Source organism: Globicephala melas, chromosome X (assembly GCF_963455315.2).
Source record: "Globicephala melas chromosome X, mGloMel1.2, whole genome shotgun sequence".
Taxonomy (NCBI): Eukaryota; Metazoa; Chordata; class Mammalia; order Artiodactyla; family Delphinidae; genus Globicephala; species Globicephala melas.
The window spans coordinates 48,397,504-48,417,877 of record NC_083335.1 but is presented as its reverse complement, the minus strand read 5'-3'; the positions used below and the strand labels follow the sequence as shown (position 1 = coordinate 48,417,877).

Below are 20,374 nucleotides of genomic sequence, written 5' to 3'. Positions count from 1 at the left end.
ATGCATGGTTGAATATATATGTTCATAGAAAACTTCCTTACTTTGTTAATTTCATAGCTGAATTGATCCCCAGGGTGCAAAGCAAGGCAGTGAGTGTACTAAACGGCCCGGCATAATCGGGAATGAAATTGCATTCTGTATGAAATCACAACATTAGGAAGAAGCTCAAAATCAGAATCATCTTCTATTCTGTGATCTTTCTACTGTTCATGTGAATTTAAGTATGTAGAAATGGAGCTTGTAAGTGATTGCTGCTCAAAGGCAATTCCAGCTGTTAGAGTGATTATGCTTTAGTAAAGACCTGTTTGATGGAAACCTTCTCAAGCATCCCTCCCTTGATTGTTTGTATATTTCTTACGGATCTTTAAGAGTTTCACTGGATCACTAACAGAAGTTATTAAACTCTTCAATTCTTTTGTTATTATCTTCTTACTTTCACAAGTTTCACTGGCATACAGAGAAGGATTTTCATTTTTCTTCTTTCTTGATAAAGGATATACAACTATCTGAAGCAGCAGGAAGTTAATGGCAGTGAACCAAAATAAAACTAAATGTCACCACATCTTACTTTTCTCTAAAACTTTCTAAGTAGAGTAGACATGTGCAGAAAGCTGTAAAATGTGCCCTTTGCTTACAAGAAAAAGGTCATTTCTGCGCTAACAAATTGTAATAGGTTACTTATAAATGATCACATCAGTGACTGAAATACAGTACCTTGCGCACTTTAAATATTAGTACAATTACCTTGGCTCTGACCAGTGATTTTTTTTTTGGCCTGAAAATAAGTACATTAAATGTTTTGAGAGATTATAAAAGTTAATATAATTCACAAACTAAGTGAAATGAGTCTTAAAGTCAACAAAATAACATTCGTTTTGTCATCTACACAGTTTATCTTTTGAGTCTACATTCTTAATTCTGCATGATCATTAGAATTCTGCATGACCTTCCAATTATTATACTGAAGAGACATACAACAACATTGTGGACTACAACAGACATAATGGGTAGTTGAAAAGTATACATGGAAAGGTTACAAGGGCATGCTCTTTTGTAATATGTTCTTTTGAAAAAAAATTGTAAAGCAGCTGTCACAAAGCCCATCTTAAAACTACATGCATATCGTCAGGTAATGTAAAATTTTCAATCTGAATGTTTTAAAACTACAATGGCAACAGTGGAGGAAGAAGCATGGCTAGGCCAATAGCATCAGTCTCACATTCTATATAATTAGTTTATAGGTTTTTTTTTTAACCTCATTGACTAATTATTTGAAAACTTTCAGAAACCATTTGTTAGAGACAATTCCTATTCTCATGGAAAATATCCAACTTGCTACTGTTAATAAAATGTCTCAAGATCACCTAAATGAGAAAAGACAACTTATAATTGCCTACACTAGCCATTAGGTTTGCAGCAAATATATTAGGCATCAGGTAATGGATATTGGTTGCTTTCTTTAATGGTAGGCCAATGACAAGCATTCTTATCCAGAAGTCCTAGAACACTCATAAAGAAGTAGTATTTAAACCTAAAATTCATGCAATTGTGAAAGAGAAGTCTTGATTCTACTAAGTTGGTAGTGGCTAACCTGTACTACAGTTGTTAAAATACAATGTCTGTCCATATTCCCAAAACCTCCTGTAAAAGAAAGAATCTGATACAGAATTGATACATGACAAGATTTTCATGAGGTGAAAAAGTACAGCAACAAAGAGATCATCTGGTTATTAGGCAGCATATATAAGATGCCAATTTTATGATAAAATCACCTGTGTGAAAACAACACACTTTAGTTTGGTGAAATTTTTCTTACAATGTATGGAGATGACTTTTTAATTTTTTATTTTACAATACTTTAAAAAAAATTACAAAAGTCTGAGACTGACTTTTCTATTTTTTTCCTCTCCATTATTACAAATAACTCAGGTTCTCATTCTTTTGCTTAGAAGTCATCAGTGATTTCTGATTACCTGTGGAATAAAATCCAATTTTTCTTTGTTTTGCATCCATTGCCATTCATATTCTTGACCTAAAGAACTTTTCTAGAATAAACCTTTAATATGCATGACATTATTTTACAAAAATTGGCTAATTGCTGCTCCTCACACAAGTCATTCATCTTTGTCTCTGTGTCATTTTGCTCATGTTTTTCTTTCTGCTGGAAAGTGTTTCCTCTCCCTTTTCTCCTGGAAATATACCCTCTATCTCATAAGACTCACCCCAAATATCACTTCTTCTATAAAGCTTCTTTGAATACTCCTTTAATCTTATTAATTTATTCAACAAACATTTATTGAGCACTTACCATATGACAGGCACTTGTTCACTGGGGATTCTCCATGAAAAGAAATACAAGGAGTATGTATATAAGATGAATTAACCACTTCTTTTTATTCCCATAAGGTTTTGTTCATGTTAATAATGGATATAACCATCATTGTGTTTTTTTTCCTTAACTTGAGATATCTGGTTTTCGTTTTTAAATTAATTTTTTATTGAAGTACAGTTGCTTTACAATGTTGTGTTAGATTCTGCTGTACAGCAAAGTAAATCAGTTATACATATACATATATCTACTCTTTTTTAGATTCATAATCGGTATTTGTTTCTATCTCCTCCACTAGTATGTGAGCCTCCTAGCCAAGTCAGAGAAAGGCATTATTCTTCTTTGGATTCCTACCACATTGGCTTTTGAAGTGCTACCATAATGGCATTCATGTAAAGAACTATTACATTAATGAATAATGATTGATGACAAATACATAAGAGAAGCACATTAGCTTACTTTCTCATAAATTCAGTTAAGCTAATATAGTCTATAAAATCACATACTTCAGATGAAGTGAAAAAATTAAAACAGTATCAATAAGATCATAGGGCCCCTAACTGATAAGTATTCTGTACTAATCTTCTATTCCATAATAGTGCCTGGAATGATTCTTAGCATATCTTAAGGGTTCAATAAAGATATGATTAACTGATGAGAATATTTATGTTCTTAGGAAAGAAACATATCAGGGAAGTAAACTTTTAAGTCAAAGTAAGGAACTTTCTATAGACACCCCACTTTTTAAGACTCATCTCCTGAATCCATTTTCCTTCAAAACATTAGGATATATTTACATCAATTTAACTTGAAAAAATATAGCAAATGTGTGACAGGTTTCAGAAAATAGAAAAATGACTTAGACTCTTATGGTACATTTCAAAAAAATGAAAACATTAAGATTTCCAATAAAGCTACTAGTGAAGATTTAAAGAAAAAATGCTATAATTGTTGTAAAAAGAAGGGGGAAAAAGGAGATGTGATATTTTATTCAATAACCAATCATGATTTTCTGAGTTTTAATAATGGTTTCTTGCAAGGCCTTGCTCAACTGCCTTATAATTTTTATGGACACAATTATAGATTAAAAATAATAACTCTCCTCCAAAATAAGGCTAATGTACTGCCTATTGTCAGAATTGGAAGGGAATGTCCAGTCATAAAAAGAGAAACAGAGGTGATATAAGTTCTACAATGTGCAAGACATAGAGCAATTGTGCCAGTCAGATAGATATTAAGGGTGTTATTATCCAAAAAACTGACCAGCCAGCCCTCATTGGCATGGATATTATTTTTGTGAAAGTGCCAGAGTATTACTTGCCCTTGGACTACTTTTCATTTACGTTCAAGGACTATAAGCATCCCTCCTCTACCTCCAAAAAGGAGTTGAAGCTTCTGTATCTGGGTGGATACAGAAGTATACTGCACAAAAAAAGTGCAGTTAAATAAATAAACAAAAAGAATTGTGTGTTGGTGTGCAGGTACTGGCCAATGGAACATCTGGAGTGTATGCTGGGAATTAAGTTTTTCCAGGTAGTTTATAGGTTTAGAGTATTATAGAATGTTTAAGTAGTTGTAGTAGATAAATAATTTTGACATAGTAAAAATTAGAATGTGATCTAGATACATCAATCTTCTCTATCTGTTGTTTGGGGTAAAAATGATGTAGTCTGTGTCAGAGAGTAAGCTGTCTATATTTTTAACTGAACAGCCAAGTATTTAAGCACTGCATGCAGGAAAAAAATGTATGTGCCATGAAAACATGTAAACAAATATTCCTTCTCAATGCAAACAATTATATCATATAAAAATGATGATTTTTCTATTTCTATTGAAATTATAAGACTTACTGGGGCCTATCCAAACCACATTCTGTCTCATAGCAAATATGTTTACATCTCTCTTACCATCTCAGCGTGTTTAACCAGAATAAAAAAGTCTTACAGAAACTCTCTGCAATGTATTGTAGATCTAGGGAAATAAAACCTACTCCTGAAGGCTCAGAAAATATATCCTCCAAAAATTATTTCATACACAGAAGGAGACTGAATAAAAATAAATCTGATTGGCATTACCAGTGATATGTTAGAAAACATGTTCTCCATGAAACAGCAACAGAAACCCATAAAGGTAAGATTAACGTTCTTAAACTGCAAAGAAATGAAAATGAAAACAGTGAGCAATTTATATGGAGATCAGAAAGTGGATATTCAGTTTAACAATTATAGGTATTTCTTAACAACAAATCATAACAATTGACAATAAATATTCAAAGTTAAACTGAAGAGTTTTTTCCCTTAAGTTGAAAACAATCATGTATGTGCAGATTGACAGTCTCGATATTAAAAAAATGAGATCTACATCTAGACATACACTGGAAATGTTTTCAGATTATAAATACAATTTCAAGTTTTTAGAAAATATAACTGATGAAAAATATATAAGCTAAACACATGGAATAGTTGAGCTGGCTTCATACTTCTGTAGAGCATCAAAAAACATAAAACTAAAGAGAAACAGGCATATTTTTTTCTACCTTTTTATCATTTATGTGCCTAAGTCACTCCCATTACTAACATCATTGCTTACATCAAGGGCTGTATAGTTGAAGTCACTTTTTCTCACTTTTAGAGATGAGAATAACAAATATTGAAAGAGTGAAAACTAGAATGCAAATTTTTTTTTTTTTTTTTTTTTTTTTTTTGCGGTACGTGGGCCTCTCACTGTTGTGGCCTCTCCCGTTGCGGAGCACAGGCTCCGGACGCGCAGGCTCAGCGGCCATGGCTCACGGGCCCAGCCACTCCGCGGCATGTGGGATCCTCCCGAACCCGGGCACGAACCCGCGTCCCCTGCATCGGCAGGCAGACTCTCAACCACTGCGCCACCAGGGAAGCCCAATGCAAATTTTAATTGTGTAATTTAATTGTGTAATTTTAATTGTGTAATATCAGGTTGGTTTTGGACATGTCAGTATAAACTTTTACTGAGGGTACTTAGAATCAATGACTCCCCAGTAGGAATGAACAAAACCAACAATCAGATTTTCACTTACGTATACCATTCTCCACTAAAAGACTCCAGAAATCGTTGGAGGAATGGGCAATTCCAAGTCTGGATCAGGAAGAATACAAGATGATCATGGAATAGCTTTTTGTGCCAGAAAGATAGGAAATACTCAAACAGATGATGAGGACATGTCTAAGGGACACAAGAGGTAGTTTTAATGAATTCCCACTGGCCAAAATTGAGGCAACTTAAGATCAAATTAAATTATTATAATAATGGATAATAATCATTTGAATATTATAGAATCCATGAGTTTATACTGATATAAATGAATAAATAGTTAAATAACTATATGGGGAGGACAGAAAGCTCTTCTTTACATTTGAATGCTAACTAATAAATGTAGAAGGAATGACGGAGTTAGAAAATTATAAAAGAATGTTAAAAATAGTGGGTGGAAACATTCATGTGGAAAAGATATTTACATAGTCTCTAAGTATCCCCCAAATATTACTTATTACTTACAAAGAGAAACATAGTATCTTTACAGTGGAGAAATCTGACAGGACCACTTAGCTAGGTGATCAAAGTTAACATCACCAGCATCCATAATACATGCATCTTGATAAAATGCACTAAAGAGAACACATCATTTCTGGGCCATTCTTGCCCTAAAATGAATAATCTGAATCCTACAATGAAAAAACATCAGACAACACCAAATTGAGGAATATTCTACAAAATGACTACCCTGTGTATTTAATTTTGAGGTCAAGAAACACTAAAAAAGGCTAAATAACTATTCCAGATTGTAGAGTACAAAGCGGACATCACAATTAAACATGAGGTACGATTTTAGATTGGATCTCAGAATGAAAGAAAAACAGATGTAAAGGACATTATTGCAAAAATTGATGACATTTGAATATGGGATGTGAATAGATAATATTATTATATAAAAATTAAATTCCTTGATATTTATAATTTTACTGTGACTATATCTTTTCGCTTAAGATACTTATGATTTACTTAAAGCTAAAGAAGCATGGTGATTACAACTTACTCTCAAATGATTCTAAAAGAGAGAGAGAAGGAGGAGAGGGGAATAATAATGATAAAGAAAATGGGACAAAATATTTTAAAAGATCATGAATGGGCTTCCCTGGTGGCGCAGTGGTTGGGAGTCCGCCTGCCGATGCAGGGGACACAGGTTCGTGCCCTGGTCCGGGAGGATACCGCGGAGCGGCTGGGCCCGTCGTGAGCCATGGCCGCTGAGCCTGCACGTCAGGAGCCTGTGCTCCACAACGGGAGAGGCAGCAACAGTGAGAGGTCCGTGTACCGCAAAAAAAAAAAAAAGATCATGAATCTGGATAAAGTGCTCATGACAGTTTTTTGTATTATTGCAACTTTTCTGGAAATTATACCAATTTTTTTGAAAATAGGAAAATATGAACATGTGGATGATAATTGGAGCAGACTATCATTGTCAAATCTGAAAATACATATAAAAAGAAAAGACACAGTGCAACAGTAGCTCTAGAAATAAGGAACATTGACCAATGTTATGATAATAATTGAAATAATTTATTGTCTACCAAAGTTTAAGAAAATCTAGAGACTAGAATCATAGAGTGGAATTAGTGATAGGATCACATGGGGGAAAAATAGTGCATGCCCATAAACACATTCCAACTGCATAACTATCTCAGAGATAGAGACATTTTCTTGGTAGTAGGAGGGAAGACACTCTCCCATTACAAGATCCAAATTTATAAGGTGTCCCAGGCTATCATCATTCACCTTTAGTTTAGTTATCATTCATCTTTAGTTATCACCTTTCACTTTAGTTTACCTAGGGAAAGAGGAAAAGTAGGTTACACTTTATCCCTGGAGATGTGATTTTGACAGTAGTCAATAACTTAATCTTTAACAATTATAGTAAAGATGCACTCCGACTGTTTTATCTGTTCATTTATGTTTTTTGATAGGATAAGAACTACAAAAGCCTTGATATTGTTTCTGAACAATTCTATTATTCATAATTACTTGAGTAGGAGAAAAGACTGTGAGACTTTTTCTCACTAGAGCCCATTTATGCTAAATAAAAGAGTGAAAACAATGCAATATTTCATTTAAATATACTCTATGCCTCCAACTTAAGATTTGAAAAGTGAATTTTGCTCACTCAAGATAAATTAAACAGAAAATAATCTATATAAGGCATGTACATAAATCGAGGAGCAAAATTTTAAAACAGGAGACTATAGCATATTAGAGAGGGAGAGCATACTATTGAAACATTTTGATATAAATATAATTCATGACATATTTTCTGAGAGTTATAAAACATTTAGTTTGCATTCATTATGAATTTCAAGAAAGTATAGGAATATACACTGTAGGATATAATGGTAAAATAAAAGATAAAGCAATAGATTTTGATAAATAGTGAGCTAGCCAAGTAATAAGTGAGAGAATGATGGTAATGACATGAAGAAAGATGATCAGGAAAATAAAATTACAAAGCAAAAATAAAAGCAACATTAGAAGAAGAAAAGAGCAGAAATAAACTGTCAAGAAAGGAAATATTAATGTAGAGAATAAACATGAACATTCTCTAACTTCGATTGAACATGAAAGCACAAATATCCAAAGAGAAGAAGATAGATATTCTGGAAGAATGTAAATCCAACATATGCAGAATTGGGAAGAATGGATCAGAAATAATATTGAAGTTATAATAAAAGAAAATTTGTATGAGCTAAAAAAATGTCCTAGACTGTAGATTATCACAAGTTATCATATTCTGGGTCTAAATAATAAAGAGATCCGTCATTAGGCATATCCTGTAAGAATATTAGAATTTAAATGAGAAAAAATTCTACTGCTGGAAAAGAGCAACTAAATAGGTCACATCAAAGATATCAAGTAATTAATATTGTACGTAAAATGAATTTAGATAGATTGATTCAGATATATAAATTAATACCTCCCTTGTTATATATATATAATATATCATATCTCTTGTTAAATTAAATGGGGAGAACAAAAAATAAATTAGTGAATGAACAAATTAGTTAAAACTACTTTTCAGCAATAACAAATTGCACATTTTAATTATAAGTGATGCAATTCATAATAATACAATGTGAATTTTTTTATGAATATTTTAAGAAAGAATGTACATATCTTGTGCATAATAACAGCAATATATTTTTACTGAGGAACGTCAAAAAAGAGTTTAATAATTGGAGAGGTATACCACATTTATAGTTGCAAAGACCTGATATTGCGAAGATGACAAATTCTCTGAAAATAAATCTATAAATTTAGAATAAGTCCAATAAGAGCCTTGATAAGATTTTAGAACTCAAGAAAATGACTCTGAAGTCAATCTGTAAGAATCACTCAGGACCAAAAATAAAATCGGAAAAAGAGAAGACAGAAGATATATAAGAAGGGTATCCCTATCCAACATTAAAATATAATAACATGAAATGGATTGGAAAATACAGAAGCAGACCAACATATGTCTGCTAATTTAAATATATGAAACCTGGCACTCAAAACTAATGGAGAAAGAATGTTTTCAACACAAAGCGTTAGGTTAGCTGGCTTAACCATTAAGAAAAACATACAATTAATTTCCTATTTCACCCTATACACCTAGGATTTACATTCAGCTGAAACAGCAGTCAGGGGCAGTTCTGATTGATCAATTCCTATGCATTATTGTTTAATTGTTTTAATGTTTAATTATGCTTGCATTCACCAAATTAATTTCTGGAATGTTTAGTGATGTGAATTTAAAAACTAAATTGAACTCATAAAACACCTAGATGAAGAATGAGGAACACAGGTCTATAATATTACGGTAAAGGAAGAATATTTGGATCATTATACTATAGGCAAAACTATGATGGAAAAGGCAAACCATAGAGAAATTAAATGAAAAAAATAGCAAGGGGAAAATTAATAACATGTCAAAGAGATAATATTTATGATATATTTTAAAAATTAAACAGAAGTATGAATTCATCCCCAAATAAGTGGTTAAATTGTATTACTAGAAAATTAGTAAAAGAAAAAATTCAAATGACCCACAAATGTGCCTGTATCATTCTGAAAATACACATTGAAAAGTGTAACTCAAAAACATGAAAATCACAGAAAATATAATATTTTTACTCTTCAAGTTGTGAAAAGTGTTTAGCATTTTTCTGTTGCAAATTATATTACAGTTGTTGAGGATATAAGAAGGGTATTTCCAATAATTGCTGCAAGACTGTTAATTGGAGCAGCCATTTAAAAAAAATACCTTCTTTTACCTGGAATATGGATCTGGTACACTTTTGATATGGAGAAATATGTGTGTATTTCTTTTCCAATTCTGGTGTGTGTGTGTGTGTGTGTGTGTGTGTGTGTGAGTGTGTGTGTTAAAACATACATAACATAAAATTTACCATTTTAATCATCTTATATGTTCGGGGCAGTGGCATTAATATATTCGCATTTTTGTGCAAAAATTACCACCATCCAACTCCAGAACATTTTCATCTTCCCAAATTGAAACTCTGTACCTTTTGGAAAATAACTCTCAATTCTCCTCTCTCCAGACATTGACAACCACCACTCTAGTCTCTGTCTCTATGATTTGACTATTCTAGGTACCTCATATAAATGGAATCATAAAATATTGTTTTGTGTCTGTCTTATTTCACTTAGCATAGTGCCTTCAAGTTTCATCCATGTTGCAGCATATGTCAAAATTTATTTCTATTTTAAAGCTGAATAATATTCCATTGTATGTATGTATCACATTTTATTTATCTATTCATCCATCAATGGACATTTGGGTGGTTTCAAGTTTTGTGCTATTGCAAATAATGCTGCTATGAATATGCATGTACACCTATCTCTTCAAGTCCCTGCTTTCAATTTTTGGGTGTGTATAACCAGAAGTGAAAGGATTGGGTCATGTGGTAATTCTATGCTTAATTATTTGAGGAACTGCCATTAATATTTTCCACAGCAACTGTGCCATTTTATATTACAACTAACAATGCTCAAAGATTCTAATTTCTCCACATTCTCACCAATGCCTGTGATGTTCTGGGTTTTTTGTTTGTTTTTTCATATAATAGCCGTTCTAACTGGAATAAACTGGTACCTCGCTGACTTTTTGATTTCTATTTCCCTGATTTCTTCTGATGATTAGTGATGTTGGGAATCTTTTCATGAGCTTATGATTTGTATATCTTCTTTGGAATGTCTATTCAAATTCTTTGTTCACTTTTTAATAAGGTTGTTTGATTTTTGTTGTTGAGGTTTTTTTTTTGTTTTGGTCTTTTTTTAAACATCTTTATTGGAGTATAATTGCTTTACAATGGTGTGTTAGTTTCTGCTTTATAACAAAGTGAATCAGTTATACATATACATATGTCCCCATATCTCTTCCCTCTTGAGTCTCCCTCCCTCCCACCCTCCCTATCCCACTCCTCTAGGTGGTCACAAAGCACTGAGCTGAGTTTTAAAAGTTATTTTCTATATTCTGGTTATTAATCCTTTAGCAGATATATGATTTGCAAATATTTTTCTCATTCCATGGGCTGCCCTTTTATTCTGTTATTAGTGTTTCCTAAAGCACAAAAGTTTTAAATTTTGATCTATTTTTCTTTGATGCCTGTACTTTTTGTGTCATATCCAATAAATCATTGCCAAATCAATGTCAAGAAGCTCTTCCCCAATGTTTTCTTCTGAGTGTTATAGTTTTGGTCATATGTTTATGTCTTTGATCCATTTGAGTCAATCTTGTTATATGGTGTAAGGTAAGGGTCTGACATCATTCTTTTGCTTGTGGATATCCATTTTTCCCAACACAATTTCTTAAAAACACGCCGTTTACCTGTTGAGTGTTCATGGCACCATTGTCAAAAATCATTTGACCCTGTATCTGTTTATTTCTGGGCTTTCTATTCTACTCCATTGGTTTATAAGTGTATATTTATGCAAGTAAAACACTATGTTGGTTACTGTGGCTTTGTAGTAAATTTTGATATCAGGAAGTGTGAGATGTCCAACTTTATTCTTCATTTTCAAACTTGTTTAGGCAGTTCAGAGTCCCTTGAGGTTCCATATGAATTTTAGGTTGATTTTTTCTATTTGTGTAAAACATATCATTGGTGTTTTGATTGGAATTGAGTCTGTTGATTCCTATAGATTAATATCTGTAGGTATTAAAACTTCCATTCAGGAACATGGAATGTCTTTCTATTTGTGTCTTCTTTAATTTCTTTCAGCAATATTTTTTTTAGTTTTCATTGTACAAGTTTCACCTCTTTGGTTAAGTTTATTCCCAAATATATTATTATTTTTGATGATATTAAATGGAATTGTTTTCTTCATTTCATTTTGAATTGTTCATTTTTAGTATATAGAAATGCAACTGATCTTTTTGTGTTAAAGTTCTTGCAGTTTTACTTAGTTCCTCCATTATGTCTAACCATTTAATTTATGGAATCACTAGTGTTTTGTACATATAAATTCACGTCATCTCTGAATGGAAATACTTTTATTCCTTCCATTTCAATTTGGGGGAGTTTTATTTCTTTTTCTTGCCCAATTGTTCTTGCTACAAATTCTGTTATGTTGAATAGAAAAGGTAAAAACATCATCCTTGTCTTGTTTTTAGAGGGAAAGCTTTCAGTCTTTTGCCATTGAGTACGATGTTAGCTGTGGGTTTTTAATCTTATTTTTGCATAATTAATTAATTTTTGGCTCTGTTGAGTCTTTGTTACTGCGTTCGGGCTTTCTCTAGTTGCAGCAAGTGAGGGCTACTCTTCATTGCACTGCACAGGCTTCTCACTGTGATAGCTTCTCTTGTTGCGGAGCACGGGCTCTAAGTGAGGAGGCTTCAGTAGTTGTGGCTTGCAGGCTCAACAGTTGGGGTGCACAGGCTTAGTTACTCTACGGCATGTGGGATCTTCCTGGGTCAGGGCTCGAACCCATGTTCCCTGCATTGGCAGGCAGATTCCCAACCACTGTACCACCAGGGAAGCCTGCTGTGGGTTTTTTACATATGACTTTTTATTATGTTGATATAGTTACTTTCTATTCTTAGTTTGTTGAGTGTTTTTATCATGAAAGAGTGTTGAATTTTGTAAAAATATTTCTTCTGCTTCAATTGAGATGATCATGTGGTTGTTTTCTTTCATTCTGTGAATGTGGTGTATTACTTTGATTTTCATACGTTGAAACATTCTTGCCTTCTGGAACTAAATCCCATTTGATTATGGTATATAATCTTTTTAACATGCTTTGGAATTTGGCTTGTATTTTGTTCAGGGTTTTTGCATGAATATTTATAAGGGATATTGATCTGTTATTTTCTTTTCTTTCATTTATTTGTCTGGATTTGGTATCAGGGTAATTCTGACTTAATAGAATGAGTTAGGAAGTGTTCTTTTTTCTCCTTTGATTTTTTGGATGACTATAAGAAATATGGTTGTTAATTCTTCTTTAAATGTTTAGTAGAATTCAATAGTGAAGCTTTCTGTTCCTGGATTTTTGTTGTTGTTGAGAAATTTTTGAATACTTATTCAGAAAAAAAGACTCTCTCCTTGACCAAATTTTAGTCAGGTTCCTCTGAGACCTTTTCTTTACTAAGCCTAACACTTTGCCTATGAGTACTGCAAAACTCTTGGCAGAAACAGCTCCATCCAACCCTCATTCTACCCCTCACACACTGAAAGACTTGACCAAATTGTAAAATGGCTTATATCAGCCCAAGCTCATGTCCCTAGCTTGACTCTAGGTCCCTTAAAAAGTCTGCCTGAGAGAGCTCAATGCTGCAAAAATAATTTACTGTTTTTCCAACTGGAACATGACTATAGGCCCCTGACTTCCCCTTTATTAAAGCATTTACTTTAGAAAACTTGCAATTGTGAATTCTTTCTCTTTCCCTTTAAGATGTAAATCTACTATAATCCAGAAATGCTTTCTTCAAGGATATAGGAGCCATCCTTTTGAAATGGAATCATTAAGAAAAATAGGGTTCCTATCTCACAGTCTCTGTACAGGGTAGGAGCCTCACTTCAATAAGCGCCAATTAGCAAACACAGAGGGCCTAATCATATTGACCAATATCCCCCTCTTCAACTCAAACCCCCTTCCATGTCCTTCAGTAGTTTTCCTTTGGTACATCTCAGCATTTAAAAAGCCTCAGTTTTTGTTTCAGTGGAGTTGAATTCAGTTAATACTAACATCTCTCTTCCATCCTACAGTAGCCTGAGTAAAATGTGTCTTGCCAACTTTAACACATGCCTATCTTTCTCTTTGACAATTCAGTCTTTTCACTAAGTATAAGTATATTCAGGATTTTTTTTATCTCTTTATGATTCAATCTTATGTTTTTCTAGGAAGTTGTCCATTCAAGTTATTTAATTTGTTGACTTAACAATTGTTCACAACTCTTATAATCCTATATATTTTTGCAAAATCAGTAGTCATATTTCCACTTTCATTTCTGATTTTTGGCTACTTGTGGCTTCTTTTTCTTAGTCAATTTAAGTAAAGATGTGTAAATTTTGTTGATCATTTTGAAGAACCAATCTCGGTTTCATTGATTTTCTCTCTTATTTTTCTACTTGCTACTTTATTTATATCCACTCCAACCTTTATTATTTTTTTCCTTCTTTAAGTCTTGGGTTTAGATTGTTCTTATTCCTTTTGTTAATGGAAACATCACTTTTGTTGACAAGTTAGGGCCACAATAGACAGCTTCACAGAGCAACATAAATAAGACAGTCTCAAGAAAATGTAGTGTAAATTTGCAACAGAAGGTTAATACTTTTCACCCTCATCCTATCCCTCAGCACTATCCACTCCAACCTTCTCATAATCTTTCTCAAGTGCAACCATGTCCTCCTAGGCCTCAGAAAACTCTCTTTCCTCCATACCCTCACCAATATACCAGTGAACAAAGACACACTTGGCATACATCAGGTCAAACTTGTTGTCTAGGCAAATCCAGGCCTCAGTAATGGCTATTGTGTTGCTCACAGCTCGTGGTACTTTGGCCAGGTTTCCACTAGATACTGCAATGGGATGCTGGTAATTAGGGTCAACATTGAAGCCAGTGGGGCACTAATCCACAAATTGGATGGTGTACTTGGTCTTGATAGTGGCAATGGAAGCATTGACATCTTTGGAAACCACATCACCACAGTACAACAGGCAGTAAGCCATGTATATGCCATGGTGAAGGTTACATTTCACCATCTGGTTGGCTGGCTCAAGCCATGCATTGGTGGTCTCTGTTATAGTAAGATGTTTTTGGTAGGCTTTCTCAGCAGAGATGATGGGGGCAAATGTAGCTAGAGTTAAGTGCATGTGGAGATAGGGAACCAGGATGGTCTGTAATTCTGTCAGATCAACATTCAGTGCTCCATCAAATCTAAGGGAACCAGTGATGGAGGACACAATCGGGCTAATAAGATTATGTATAGGATGGTTAAGGTTAGTTGAGTGCTAACTCAACTAGTTAGTTTAGTTGAGTGCTCAATATCAAGATTTCTACAACTGGTGTCATAGATGACCTCATTGTCTATCATCAAGGCACAATCACAGTGTTCCAGGGTGGTGAGAATGGAATTGTAGGGTTCAACTATAGCTGTGGAAATCTAGGTGGTGGATAAATGGAGAACTCCACCTTGGACATCATGCCATCATCAACAGAGAGACCATTCCATCAGGAGGAAGGTGAACCAAAAACCAGTTCTCCCACCAAAGTTGTGGAAAACCAAGAAGCCCTGAAGACTTATGTACTGTTCAGCCACTTTCAAATTTGGTCCAAGACAAGGTCAGTGATCTCTTTGTCAATGGTGTAGTACCCATGGGCATAGTTATTGTTAGAATCTTCTTTGCCCATGATGAGCCGCTCAGGATGGAAGAGCTGGTGGTAGGTGCCAGTGTGAACTTCATGATGGCCATGAGTTCCAGCTCTAGAAACACTACCCTGATCCCATGTTTGCCAGCATCCATCTCAATGAAGAGAGTGTTAAAAGAGTCATCTCCTCCCCTAATGATCTTGTCATGTGACATCTGGTCACTGGGCTGGACACTATTTTTCAGGAGGTAGAGATCTCAGCAGTCATTACCAAACTGGACTCCAGTTCAGCCAAATTAGATGGAGATGGATTCACACATGACTGGGATTTGTAGGGCTCTGCAGGGCTGGATGATGCAAGGGGACAGCAACAAGTATCACCCACTGACAAACTACCAAGCAATCTGGGGGAGAAGTAGTGAGAGGCTGTTTGGCTCCAAAGGAACCAATATACCCCTTTCTGGGACACGTGTCTGGAGGGTGGGCATCAGGTCCACCCTGAGCCTCTTTTTGTTGTTGCTTTGCCTTTTCTAGAAAAAAGTTCCAGTTTGTTATTACTTTAAAAAAACAAATTTCATTTACATAATTGTTCAAGTAGGCCTATATAGAGGTATTTTTTTTCAAATATATATGTATGCAATTTTTCTCCTACAGTAATTCATTTCAAGAGAAATTTCACTATATCTTTTACAGAGCCCTAAAATGAGAGAGTTAACCATATTCAAATAAACTCCAAGGTATGGGACTGCTTCAGGCCCGTTCCTCATTACAATCCTAAGCATGGGGGCTCCAGAGACCAAGGCAGAAGGTCTTCAAATAGAGCTGAATTGTTCAGTTAAGTGAATTATGGAAAGAAGACGCAGTTTGCTGGCTCTGCCAGGCTCACCTCTAGAGTAGAACAAAAAGAACAGACGGGGGAGTTCTGAGAGTCACTGGAGCTATCTAAATGCAGAGAGATAGAACTGAGTGAGCTGCAGGGATAATACAATTTCAGTTACCTGCAAGGTGGTGAAATAAAGTAGTAACTTCATCTGCCTGACATGGAGGAAGTTTAGAGGTGTCCTTAGCATACTCATAGTGAGATATGTCACCCTTCCACTGTGTTGGCTGTTGGCAACTGGACCATACTTCCTAGTGGCAGCCAGTTCAAGTCCTGTTAGTCAGTGCCAGTGCACTATAGGTAATGAAGCATTTCCTGCAAGCCTGTCTCCCACGGCTGTCTGAATCCTTTAAAAGATGGTCTCCTTTGTCCGAGTTCTTAAGATGTAAAGTTAGGGTGTTGATTTGATATCTTCCTTATTTTTAATAGTTGAAATTTATAGCTATAAAATTTCCTCTTAGCACTACTTTTTGCTGGAGCTCTGATCTTTCATGTATATACAGTCTTCCCTCCTATTCATGTGGGATTGGTTCTAGGATCCCCTATGGATACCGAAATCTGTGGATGCTCAAGTCTCTCATACAAAATGGTGTAGTATTTGCACATAACTTACACACATTCTCCCATATACTTTAAATCATCTCTAGATTACTTATAATATCTAATAAAATGTAAATGTTATGTAAATAGTCTGGCATGCTGTCAATTCAAGTTTTATTTTTTACAACTGTCTGAAATTTTTATTTTTAAAATATTTTCTATATATGGTTAGTTGAATCCACAGATGCAAAACCTGCAGATACGAAGGGCTGACTATATGTTTATAATTGCTATATATTGTTGGAGAGTTGACTCTTGTATCAATATATAAAGTTCTTTGTCCCTTGTATTAATTTTTGACAAAGTATAATTTTTCTGATATTAGTATAATCACTCCAGATCTCTTTTTGCTAATATTTGCATGGAATCTCCTTTTTCCATACTTTCACTTTCAACCTATATGTGTTTGTAGATCTAAATTGGGTTCTGGTAGCCCATAGTGGATCCTGTTTTATATCCATTCTACTTATTTTTACATTTTGATATGGGAATTTAATCCATTTACATTTAAAATAAGTACTGAAAGGGAAGGACTTACTTTTGCCGTTTTGTTATTTTCTGTAGCTCTTACAGCATTTTCCCCTCATTTACTCCATCACTGCTTTCTTAATTTTTCAGCCATTTTTTGTAGTGACACCTTTTAATTCCCTTCTCATTTCTTTCTGAGTATACTCTATAGATATTATTTTTGTGATTACCATGTGAATTTCATATAATATCCTAAAATATAATAATCTGTTTTAAATTGATACCAACTTAACTTCAATAGCATACAAAGTTCTACTCCTTTATAGCTCATCACCCCCACTTTATAACATATTTATGTATTTTGTACACAGTAGCTAGATTTATAATTATTTTTCTCTACATGTTTTTTAAATCCTGTAGAAAAATTTTAAAATGTAGTTGGCTAACCAATAATCACATTTTCATACTTGTCTATACATTTACCTTTACTGAGGATATTTATATTTTCAATGGCTATGAGTTACTGTCTTGTGTCCTTTCATTTCAGCTTGAACTATTCTGATTAACATTTCTAGTAGAATAAGTCTAGTGGTAATGTACACCCTCAGCTTGTGTTTTTCTGAGAATGATTTAATTTCTCTCTCATTTTTGAAGTATATTTTTGCCAGATACAGAATTTTTGATTGACAGTTTTCTTTTTTTCTTTCAGCATTTTAATATATGATCCCAATGCTTCTGGCTTACAAGGTTTCTGCTGAAGAATACTTTAATAATCTTACTAGAGATCCCTTGTACATGATAAGTCTCTTGCTATTTTCAGGATTCTGTCTGGTGTTAGAGTTTGACAGTTTGATAGTAATGTGTCTGGTTGTGGGTCTCTTTGGGTGCTTCTTATGTGAAGTTTTTGGAGCAACTTGGATTTGTATGTCTTTTACTCAGATTTTTAAAAAATTTTTGGCCAATTATTTCTGCAAATAATCTCTGCACCTTTCCTTTCCTTTTTATTCTCGGGACTTCCATAGCATATATATCAATCCACTTGATTGTGGCCTGTAAGTACTTAGGTTCTGCTTACTTTTCTTCATTTTTTTCTTTCTTTTCCTCAGACTTGAAAATTTCAAATGTCACATCTTTAAGTTAACTTAATCTGTTTCTGCCTGCTCAAGTCAGAAAACACTGGCTTTTTGAACCCTTCTAATGATTTTTTTTAATTCAGTTATTTAATTTATATCTCCACAATTTATGTTTGATTCTTTTTATCATTCCTATCTCTTTGTAAACATTCTAATTTTGTTCATGTATAATTTCTCTATTTATTTTACTTTAGTTCTTTGTCTATGTTTTTCTTCAGCTCTTTGAATATATCTAAGATACATGTTTTTAAGTCTTTGTGTAGTATGTCTGATGCCTTTGTTTCCTCGTGAATGCTTTCTGTCATTTTATATTCTTCCTTTTAATTTACCATATTTTCCTTTATCTTTGAATGTCTTGTGATGTTTTGTTGAAAATTGGGCATTTGAGAAAACAGCCACCTCTTCCTGTCTTTGCAGACTGGCTCCTTGCCGTGAAATGCCTTCATTAATTATCAAGAAATATTATGAGACTTGGGATCAGCCCATGGTGAAAGCTTAAGGTATTCTCAGGTCTTTTATGTTCACGTATCTTGTCTGTCTTTTCTGTGTGTATGTTCTCTTTTTCTTATACATGCCTGCTTTTGAATGTCTTAATTAACTGAAGAGTATGACCTTAGCTATTTCTCAGTGGCTTAAATGTTCTATCATATTCCTCTACATGTAATTTCTTGTCACAGGCATCTGAAGCTCTATATCCCCCCTCAACTTTTATGGGTAATCCCTTACTATTTACAGCAGCTTTTTATAACTTAAGAACTGAGCTGTGCCGCTTTTCCTATCTGAGCCCTGAGTGAGGCAGAAACGAAAATAAAACAGTTCCTCAGGTATTCCCCAGACAGGTAAACATTACAAATAAGATTTTCTCATTACCCAGTGGTTCAAGGGAGGCCATTGGGAATTAGGCCATTGCTTCCTCCTGACCATGCTGTATCATGGAAAGGAGGAGTTGGAGCAAGGGTAAATAAATACCCCATGAAATTTCCTACTGCTCTGAATGTGGCTTTTTGTTAATTGGGAATTCACTTGGTTTCTCTAGACCTTTGACTATTTTCGAGAGTAGCTATAAACTTATTTATAAGTTTATATGAGTGTGAAGTTTTGTCCCAACATGCACAGAGATTCTTGGCAAAGATTGGGGACTTATTGTTCCTAGGAAGTTAAGAAATTTCTGTCCAAATATTTGTTGACAATTAAGCTAAGGAAAGATTGCAGTGGTCACATATGAGAAAGAATACAGACATTACAGAATTAGTTCAGAAAAAAATCACTAAACAGAGAATAACAACTACAACAAAATAACAAATACTCAGAGGGGAGAAAATATGATTCCTGTGAAATACTCTACTTACCAAAATCAGAATACACATTTTTCTGAAGTTCACATTGAATATTTTCAAGGTTAAACCATACAATACATCTCTAAAAAAAAGATATACACATGGGCCATAAGCAAATGAAAAGATGCTCAGTATCATTAGTCTTTAGGGAGATGCAAATAAAAAACACAATGATATAACACTTTATACTCACTAGGATGGCTATAATAGAAAAGAATGAAAGAAGAAATATCACATGACAGAAGTCAGTCCCAAAAGGCCACATATTTTATGATTTAATTTATATGCAATGCCAACAATAGGAAAATCAATACAGATTGAAAGTAAATTTGTGGTATCTAGGGCTTGAGCCTGACAGTATTGAAGAATTTGGGTATGGGGTTTCTAAAGCCCACAGAATTATATACTTCAAAAGGTTAAATTTTATCATACGTCAATTATATATTGATAAAAGTGTGCAAATGCATTTCATTCTTCTAATAAATCAAAAAAATCAATAAACCATCTCAGTAAAAGCAGAAAAGATATTTAATGTAACACCATTAATGTTAACACTGTCAGAAAAGAAAGTATAGAAAACACTTCTTATCATAACAGATTATTTAACAGAATTTAGTAAACAGTATTCTTAGTAATGAAATGGTGAAATATCCTTTTTAAAATCAGTTAAAAAACATGATATCTACTATACTACAGTTATTCAACATAGCTCTAAAAGTGCTAGTCAGTGTGGTA

The 20,374-nt window shown here is 33.9% G+C and overlaps 1 pseudogene; it reads right to left on the bottom strand.

The window, feature by feature from the left end:
- Nucleotides 1–14,176: 14,176 nt before the first annotated feature.
- On the bottom strand, nucleotides 14,177–15,541 carry LOC115846748 (tubulin alpha-1C chain pseudogene; annotated as a pseudogene).
- Between the last annotated feature and the right edge of the window lie 4,833 nt (nucleotides 15,542–20,374).